We start from the raw sequence: 9554 nt of genomic DNA on the forward strand, positions 1-9554 counted from the left end.
GAAGCAGGCTCCAGGCTCTGAGCCGTCAGCACAGAGCCCGAAGTGGGGGGGGGGGGGGGCTCGGACCTATGAACTGTGAGATCATGACCTGAGCCCAAGTCGGATGCCCAACCCACTGAGCCACCCAGGCGCCTCTAGGAAAAAAATCTTGTAACTACAAAGGGCGGCGGTGGATGTTAACTCGATACATGTTAACTAGACTTCCCGTGTCCATCAGTTCACAAGATATACCAATATCGAGTCACTATGCTATATGACATGTGTCAATTATGTCCCCCCCAAAAAACCCACCAAGAGCGGGGCACTTGGGTGGCTGAGTCGGTTGAGCGTCCGACTCCGGCTCAGGTCATGAGCCATGTCTGTGGGTTCGAGCCCCCCATCAGGCTCTGTGCTGACAGCTGGGAGCCTGGAGCCTGCTTTGGATTCTGTGTCTCCCTCTCTCTCTGCCCCTCCCTTGCTCATGCTCTGTCTCTCTCTCTCTCTCTCTCTCTCTGTCAAAAATAAATAAACATTAAAAAAAATTTTTTAATAAAATAAATAAATAAAAAATTAAAATTAAAATTAAAAAAAAAAGACCAAAAAAAGAAAACCAACTTCAGTCAGGGCCCCTACCTTCGGCTTAACGCCCTTCGATGCCTTCCCAGGGTAAAGAAGGAGCTTCCGAAGCTGGCCTGGTGTGACTTCCAGGGGGCGTGCCCCTGCGGGGCCTCGCAAGCACGTGTTCTGCTCACTCTCAAACACGCTGGCTTTATTTCAGCTCCTCCAAGTCCCCCTGTCCCCTCTCGCCTCCGGGCCCCTGGACAACCTTCCCCCTGCTTTTCTCACACCTAGTTGATTAGCTCATTGCGGGCTGAAACCCCTCTTTCGAGAACGTCTTCCCTGATGCCCCAGGTCTCTGGCACCTCCCCTTCCAGCACTGGCCAGTGTTGTCCACGTTGGTGCAATGATGGAATTAATGTCTGTCTCCCCTGCCAGGCTGAGCATTCCCTGAAGGCAGGGGATGTGTCTCTGCTTCACTCACGCAGTCACGCCCGTGTAGCTGGCCTAGAGCCTGGCACACAGCAGACTTTCAAAAAACCCCGGGGCGCCTGGGTGGCTCCGTCGGTTAAGTGTCCGACTTCGGCTCACGTTATGATCTCACGCAGTTCATGAGTTCGAGCCCCGTGGCCGGCTCTGTGCCGACAGCTCAGAGCCTGGAGCCTGCTTCGGATTCTGTGTCTCCCTCTCTCTCTGCCCCTCCCCTGCTCACGCTCTGTCTCTTTCTCTCTCAAAAAATAAATAAACATTTTTTTTTAAAGAAGGCCTTGTTGATAGAAACAAAAGAAAGAACGCCGTTCTGAAGTCTCACTGGCGCCCATTCCTGTGTTCAGCTTCCTGAATTACCCCATTCTCTCCAAACATAAATCAGATTACAGCCTTCCTCTGCCTAGAACCCTCCAAAAGCTTCCCACTGTGACTGTAATAAAATCCAAACTCCTTGCCTCCGTCTACAAGGACTCGCGGGGCCTCATCCCTCCGCCTCTCTCTTCCATCTCTACGGGAAGCCCTGGAGGGTTCTAGGCAAGCCTCTGCCTCCTGAGCTGCCGCTTTGACCTCTTTGTGCCCCTTGACCCCTCCAAATGCATTTCCATCTCCACATTGCGTGGGGCCAAGCCAGTCAGAAAGGAGGGCCAGCCCCGAGCACTGAGCTTGACCCGAAGAACCACCTGCCAGCCTCCTGGGGGCCTGTACCCCCCTGGCCCAGCAAGGGGGGTGCCAGGTGCCCCCGATCAGAAGAGTTTTATCGCTGACATCACGTAGAATTGTCAGCACGCAGTGATAACGAACAGCAAGCAAACTCTGGGTCCATTTTATTATCGCTGTTAAGTCCTCCGCAGATGACGCGCCCCCTTGCCGCCTGCACCCGGGAAGGACCACGGGCCACTCACACACCTGCCCCCACCTTGCACGTCACTGCTCTGTGGAATGATACCCACCGTCCATTGTCCTCCTGGTCAGGTGTAGGAAAAGGGAGGGCAAAGCTCGCGTTCTGCCTTCGGGGTTCCCTGACACAGGCACGAATTTTATATCACTCCACATGGCTGGGCAGGTCAGCATTTCCTGCCAGGGAGGGAGGTGGGGGCTCAGTCACTCAGTCACACTGCAGGAATTCAAGCAGCCCTCACGTGACAGGCTTTCTGGACTGGGGCTTGGGAAGGGCTATGGCATCCATTTAAGGTCTGCTGGCTTCCTCTGAGATGAGCGTGGGCATTCTAGATCCTTCCGTCGAGCCTCTATGCCATGAGCCTCGCTGCTGATGGCGGGGCGGTGAGAGCAAGACAGAAAGCCTCTGAATATTCTTCCTGGCCGTTCCTTGTGCCGGCATTTCCCTTCACCCCGATCTACGCGTATCTTACTCTCCTATCAGGGAGGCCGAGTTCTCTGCATTTTTTTGGATGAGTAAACTGGGGCAAAGTTATGGCCAACGGTCAGACTCCAGTGGGGAGCGCCTTCCTGTGCCTCTGCCCCCTGCCCCCCAACAGCAGAGAGGGAATAAATGACAGCGGGGAGAAGAGGCAGGATTGGGGCCCTGTTCTCAGAAAGGATCAAGCAAGGTCCTGCTTAATGCCTAGTCAGGCAGCACAAATCGTTGTCAATTGTAAAATTTCAACAGAAACACCAGGGAAAGAAACACTGGCCAAGTGGGCTGGGAAACCCTGGCCGGGAAAACAGTCCTCTGTTCCAGTTTTCGCAAGGGGATTCAGATAGATTCGGCCGCTCAGATCCAGCCCTTGTTAGGGTCCCGCCGCCGTCACAGACATTAGCCACGCACACCATGATGCACTGGGGCCTCACGACCATCCTTGGGGGAACACTAATTATGCCCATTTTACAGGCGACGGAACTGAGTCTCAGAGAAAGGCAGCAGCTTGTGCAAGAAAGCCAGGAGCTCCGCCTTCTACCTTTTTAGGGAAATGTGAACCCTGACCTCCCTAGCCCACTCCCACCCCCCACCCCTCCTCCACAGCACCCCCCTCTCCTAACAGACCCCCCCCACACACACACACCGGCTCTTCCCCACCTGCCTGCAGGTCTATGGCTGGCTACTGCCGGAGGAATCCCACGACCTCACCCCCACGCCCATTCCTGAAGATTCTATGAGAAGGGAGCCGTCTGGAACTCTGAGCCCAACATGAAGGACATTAGTAGGTGTTAGAAAAGATAGTCAAGTGTGTAATGACTCCTTCCTTGGAAATGAACCTTCATTTCCAACGTCTGACAATCCCACAGCTAACAAATCCAAGAGGGCAGTCAGGGCTGGAATGGCCATAACAGAGCTGGGGCCGGACTCACACAGAGCTACCAAGGGGCCCACGGGGACCACACCGGCCACTGGCCTCTCCTCCTTGTCTCCAGCTTCCTGAGATTTCTGAGTTGGAGACCTTGCTGTCCCAGGTAAACCTAGAATCTGGGACAGCCCCAGAAGGGGACTGTCGGGGCTTCTGGATGGGGTGTCAGGGCTTCCGGGTGGACAGATCAGCCTAAGGGTCTCTGCCAGGGTATACCTCCTTCGCCCCCAGCCTCCTCCTGAGACCTCAGCTCCCCCCGCCCGTATTCCCAGGCGACCGAGCCTCGCCCTGTCCGTTTTCACTTTTAAGCCCAAGTCCACAAGACAGGGATTGGGGCCCACAGAGCAGAAGAGACTTGTCTAGAAGCTCACCTTAAGTTCTCTCCCTCTCCGAGCCCCAACACGTTGGGTCTGTGCCTCAAGGGTACATTTACAATCTGATTCTCGTGTGGGCATATGAATTCCATCCTACCGGCCCACCCAGAATCCTCGCTCTGGGAAGGCAAGGCTTGGGTTGGGCCTAATTCCTGCAGACCAGAATGCTAGCTCGGGGCCAGGCTGCAGAAGGAAAGAAGAAAGCGGGGAGGAGAGGGGAGGGGAGGTGGGAGATGAAGCCGGGCAGGGTGGCAGCATTCAGGACCTGCGATCTTACCCCCATAGGGGCTACTGGAGCAACGGGAACCATCCATTCAGCAAGTGCTTGTTATTTGAGCACCTCCCATAAGCTCAGCCTCGAACAGACACTGAAGTGACAGCAGAGAACGACGCAGAGTCCCATCCTCGTGGCACGTGCCTTCTGGAACTTCCCGAGGAGACAGCAGCTGGCATTGTCAGAGGCAAATGACAGAGATCCAAACGGAACAAGCTTAATCAAAAATGGAAAATCTAGGGGCGTCTGGGTGGCTCTGTCGGTGGAACGTCTGACTCTTGATTTCGGCCCACGTCATGATCTCACGGTTCACGGGATCGAGCCCCGCGTCGGGCTCTAAGCTGACAGTGAGGAGCCTGCTTGGGATTCTCTCTCTCCCTCTCTGCCCCTCCCCAGCTCATTCTCTCTCACTCTCTCAAAATAAATAAACTAATAAAAAATGTTTACAAAAATGGGAAATCCGTTGACTCCAGTGACCCAAATGTAGGTCAGGCCGCGGAGGTGCTGGCTTTAGGCACTTTGGTTGAGGCGGTTGAGACCCTGCACGCCTCTGGCTCCGCCTCTTGTCCCTACTTCCTCTGCTGTCACTGCGGACCTCTCTCTCCTCCTGGCTGTTCCAGATCCACTTCCTCAAACTCTCCACCAGAGTACAAAGTCACTTTTGTCCTCCCCACTCGAGATTCTAAAGCCCCAGCGAAGGACTGTGATAGGCGTATGTGGTGTCATGTGACCACCCTTTGGCCCAGTCACGGTGGCCGGAGAACTGGGTCCGTCAGAAAAAGCAAGGAAGGGCGCCTGGGTGGCTCAGACAGTTAAGCTCCGACTCAGGTCATGATCTCGCGGTTTGTGAGTTCGAGGCCCGCGTGGGGCTCTGTGCTGACCGCTGAGAGCCTGGAGCCTGCTTCGGATTCTGCGTCTCCCTCTCTCTCTGCCTCTCCCCCGCTCGTGCTCTGTCTCTCAAAACTAAATAAAAACATTTTTAAAATTTTTTTTAAAGGAGAAGCAAGGAAATAGCGCAGGGCAGACAGACTCAGACGCCCGTCCCCCATGGCTACGATTTAGTTTGCTGCTCGTATCGGCTCTGGAACGGAAGATGGTGTAGTCCACCCAGGTGACTGTAGCGGAAGTACCAGGGACTGAGTGGCTTATAAACAACAGAAACCTATTTCTTACAGTTCTGGAGGCTGGGAAGTCCAAGATCAAGGCTCTGGCAGATATGGTTTCAGGTGAGAGCTCTCTTCCTGGTCCATAGCGTTCGTCCTGATGTGTCCTCATGTGGCAGGAGGGGCGAGGGAGCTCTTGGGGGGCCTCTTTTATGAGGGCGCTAATCCCATTCCCGAGGGCTCCACCGTCCTGACATAATCATCTCCCGAAGGCTGCGCCTCCTACCACCGTTACAAACCGGGGGTTAGGATACAACGCAAACATTCAGACCGTAGCAGAGGGCAAGAAGAAAGGGCAAGGCCCTGGGACCCCCTTTCCGGAGAAACTGAGGCCTTGAGAGCTCCTTCCTATCGTGACACCGCCAAGCCCGGCGAGCACCAGCCCCAAACCCAACCCCCCGATGGCGAGCCCACGCCGCCCCCGCACCAGAGGCCAACTCAGTTGGGACTTAATTCCTGCTGGGGTTGAAGCGAGCGAAGGGAAACCGGGTTTCAAATATGTTTTGGGAAATTTCGCTGAGATTGAAGCGGCATGGCCCAGGGCACATCTCCGCACAAACGCGCACGGAGAGGGGATGGTAGCCTGGTTCGGGTCGCACCCCGGGGCTGTGCGTGTGAGCCCGCGAAGGGTTTTAGGAATGATATCGTCCGCCCAGATGGGTGATGCAAGGCGCCCTGAAAAGCTGGAAAAAGATCATCACGGCTACTAGTTATTTTGCGCCAGACATTCTAAATATCAGGGGAGCACGTTTCCCCCCACTGCTGAAGTGTCCATTGGGGCAGGGTGCCCCCTATTCGCTTCCTGATCCCCCTCCCCTCCCCCCGCCCCGGGGAGGAGAATGGACTCCCCGGACTGGTGGAGTTTGGAGCAGGAATGACCGTGCCCAGCGTAGTTCCTTCTGGGCATGCTCCTTTCCAACCGGCCACGTGCAGGGAGGGTCTACCGCCTGCAAGCGTCTGGGTCAACCGGGTTCCGAATCTGCCAGGGGAGAAGTTGTATTTCTTGGCCTCCCCAAACTCCCAACAGCAGGTACGTAATAATTATCCAACAACACGGTAAGGTGCGTATTACTATTATTCCCATTTGAAGGACAGGGACAACTGAGGCTAAATGACCTAAGACCCCCCCACTCTTCAGGGACGGGACCGAGGGATTCAGAAGCTGGCGTGTCAGGCACATAGCCTGTGCCGCGGGCACCCTTAGAACTCAGGCCTGGTGACTCCCGTCCAGTTCTCGCTCCGCGGCACTTGCCATCTCCCCTCACAGACCAGACCTCAGAGAAAACCATCAGACGTCACCACTGCCTTCTAGAAGCTTGCAGTGAAAACCAGACGCATCGACAGAGTTCTCATCAGAAAGCACTGAATGAAAAAAAAAAATGAAAAAATGAAAAAAAAAATGAAAAAAATGAAAAAAAAAAGAAAAAAAAAGAAAAAAAAAAAAAAGAAAGAAAGCACTGAATGAGATGCCGTGTAAAAACAGGCTTCTAGCTACCCACCTAGAAATAACACTGTGTAACCAGCTCAGGGCAAAAGTGTGCGAGCATTCCATATAAAAGCACATGCAGAGGGGCGCCTGGGTGGCTCAGTCGGTTGAGCGGCCGACTCTTGATTTCAGCTCAGGTCATGATCCCGGGGTTGTGGGATCAAGCCCCATGTCAGGCTCCGCGCTGAGCACAGAAGCTGCTTAAGATTCTCTCTCTCGGGGCGCCTGGGTGGCTCAGTCGGTTTAGCGTCCGACTTCGGCTCAAGTCATGATCTCGCGGTCCGTGAGTTCGAGCCCCGCGTCGGGCTGTGTGCTGACAGCTCGGAGCCTGGAGCCTGTTTCGGATTCTGTGTCTCCCTCTCTCTGACCCTCCCCTGTTCGTGCTCTGTCTCTCTCTGTCTCAAAAATAAATGAACGTTAAAACAAATTAAAAAAAAAAAAAAGATTCTCTCTCTCTCTCTCCCTCCCTTCCTCTGCCCCTCTCCCCTGCTCGTGCTCTCTATCTCTCTAAAATTAAAAATTAAAAATTAAAAGTACATGTAGAATGCTGGCAACCAGGCATGATGTGCAGGATGTGTTTGATACATTCTGGTTCCCGTCTGTGTGACCTTGGACAAGTCACCTGCCCTCTCTGAACCTTGACTTCTTTGCCTACGTGCTGGTTGTAATGATGGCACCCAGCGAGATGGGTTCTGTGAGGATGCTATGGAAACGTGTACGGAGAAGCTGTGTGCAATACGCCAGCTCAGGACAATGGCAGAGGGCTAGGATTCTCTCCTACACCCCACAGGAGCCCCAGTGAGCTCTCCCGGATTCCTGACCCTAAGCCAGTACTGGCCTGACTCACAGAGGATCAGACGGTCACAGTCTGGTAAGAAAGGGCAATTCTGTTGGGCAGACCGTCGTAACCTGGGCTTGGTACTGGGTCATCCACTCCCGAGCAGGCCAAGGAGGGCCCTCTGATTCACCCCGTTTCCCCAGACCAGTGTGGGAGGCGGCCCGGAGGAGGGCCTAGGTGAACAGGTGTAGCATGAATGCGTGCGTGAGCATGTCAGTAAATGAGTTCGATCCACAAATATTTACTGAGTGCCTATTATACGCCAGGCGCTATGAATTGTGGAGTAAAAGCGGCCCTGTCCTGCCCTCACGGAGCCTCCAGTCTACCGGGGCAGAGTATGAAACAACACACACAGATCGATCATGGAGGCCTCGTGGGCTTCAGCACAGAATTCGGATTTTACCTTAAATCTCATCGAAGGCCGTTCTGAAGTTCTCCGCAGGGAGAGACGGGACCTGATCAGCATGTCAGTTGCTCTGCCTGCTGTGTGGACGACGGACGGGAGGTGGAGCTCGTGCTGTGGCCGTCCAGACGACGGGTCGCGGCAGCTAAAACGGGCGTGATGGCCGTGGCCGTGGTGAGCAGTAGCCTTATGGGGGGTGCACTTTGGAGCTGGAAGCCACACCATGTGACGGGCTTTCTGGACAGGAGAAATGGTCAGCGTTGAGTTGGGGACATGGGGAGTTGGGCGTGTCCTGGGGACGTCCAGGCGGAGGTGTTAAGGGGCAGCAGGGTACAGGGGCTGGTGCTCAGGGGTGAGTGCTAGAGGGTTTGGGGACGGAATGGGGGCCAGGTGAGTGGGTGCCCTCGCTAGAGCCGAGGGCTGACCTGCTGTGCATGGAAGCAGGTCTTGAGAGTTCTTGGGAACTGGGACTCTGAGTTGGGAGACCCGGCTGGCCCCGACCCCTCCACAGCCCACCTCCCCACTTCTTCCGGCCACACTGGCACACATTCCTGCAGTTTCGGGGAGAGAAAAGGCTCCGGCCGGAAGCAGCGATGGAGGCAGCGTGGGCCGACTCCGGGGAGGACGGGAGGGGTGGGGGAGGGGGGGAGAGAGACCGGGATGCCCCTTCCTCCTCCCCTCACGCAGCTGTCCAGGCCGAGCTGGGCACAGTTGAGTCACAGGCTCGCACTTCGTGCCTCCACCTCTAGGGGGGGCCAGCGTGCCATCAGGTATGGAACTCGGTGTCAGTGCTGGTCTCGGGGACCCTCCTTTCTGTCACTTTCCCACCTGAACGGGCGGCCCTCCTCTGCTCTCCACGATCCCACTTGAAGACACAGACTTGGCCGGGGCAATTCTGCCAACTTTCAAGCTCTCATCAGTGCATACTGGGTGCTTACTCGATGTTTGGTGCGTTGAATCAAAAGTGTTTGATTCGTAGTTCTCAAGCTAGGCTGAAGATCTCTCTCTCTCTTTTTTTTTAGAATGTTTATTTATTTTGAGAGAGAGAAAGAGAGAGCGTGCGAGCAGGGGAGGGGCAGAGAGAGAAGGAGACAGAGAATCCCAAGCAGGCTCTGTGCTGTCCGGCCCAGAGCCCAACACGGGGCTGGAACTCACAAACTGGGAGATCATGACCCTGAGCCAAAACCAAGAGTCGGACGCTTAACGGGCTGAGCCACCCAGGTGCCCCTGTCTTTCTTTCTGTCTCTGTCTCTGTCATAAGATGGTGTTCAGGGTGGGGGTAGGGGCTTTCTCCTCGGGAGACCTATCCCAGCTCTGGATGGTTGAGGAAGATTTTTCTCCCCAGGTTCCAGATCTGCAAAAGGCACCCCCAGCCTGTCTCCAGCTGCCAGCCTTAATCAGTCATGGCAGGAAGGAACAGCAGGGACTCACTGGGCACTCACGGTGTGGCAGGTGCTGGCGGGCACGGTGCTAACGTCACCCGCATTGTCTCAGGTAATTCTCTCGATACCCCCACGATTTGATTCAGGAGGTACGTTCGGAAGGGTCTCAAGAAAGGCACTCAAGGGGCACCTGGGTGGCTCAGTCGGTGAAGCATCCGACTTCGGCTCAGGTCACGGTCTCGCGGTTCGTGGGTTCGAGCCCCACGTGCTGTGCTGACAGCTGGGAGCTTGGAGCCTGCTTTGGA

Source organism: Lynx rufus, unplaced genomic scaffold, assembly GCF_022079265.1.
Source record: "Lynx rufus isolate CCGP_SWC_20201006 ecotype Redwood Valley unplaced genomic scaffold, mLynRuf1.p SCAF_27, whole genome shotgun sequence".
Lineage (NCBI taxonomy): Eukaryota > Metazoa > Chordata > Mammalia > Carnivora > Felidae > Lynx > Lynx rufus.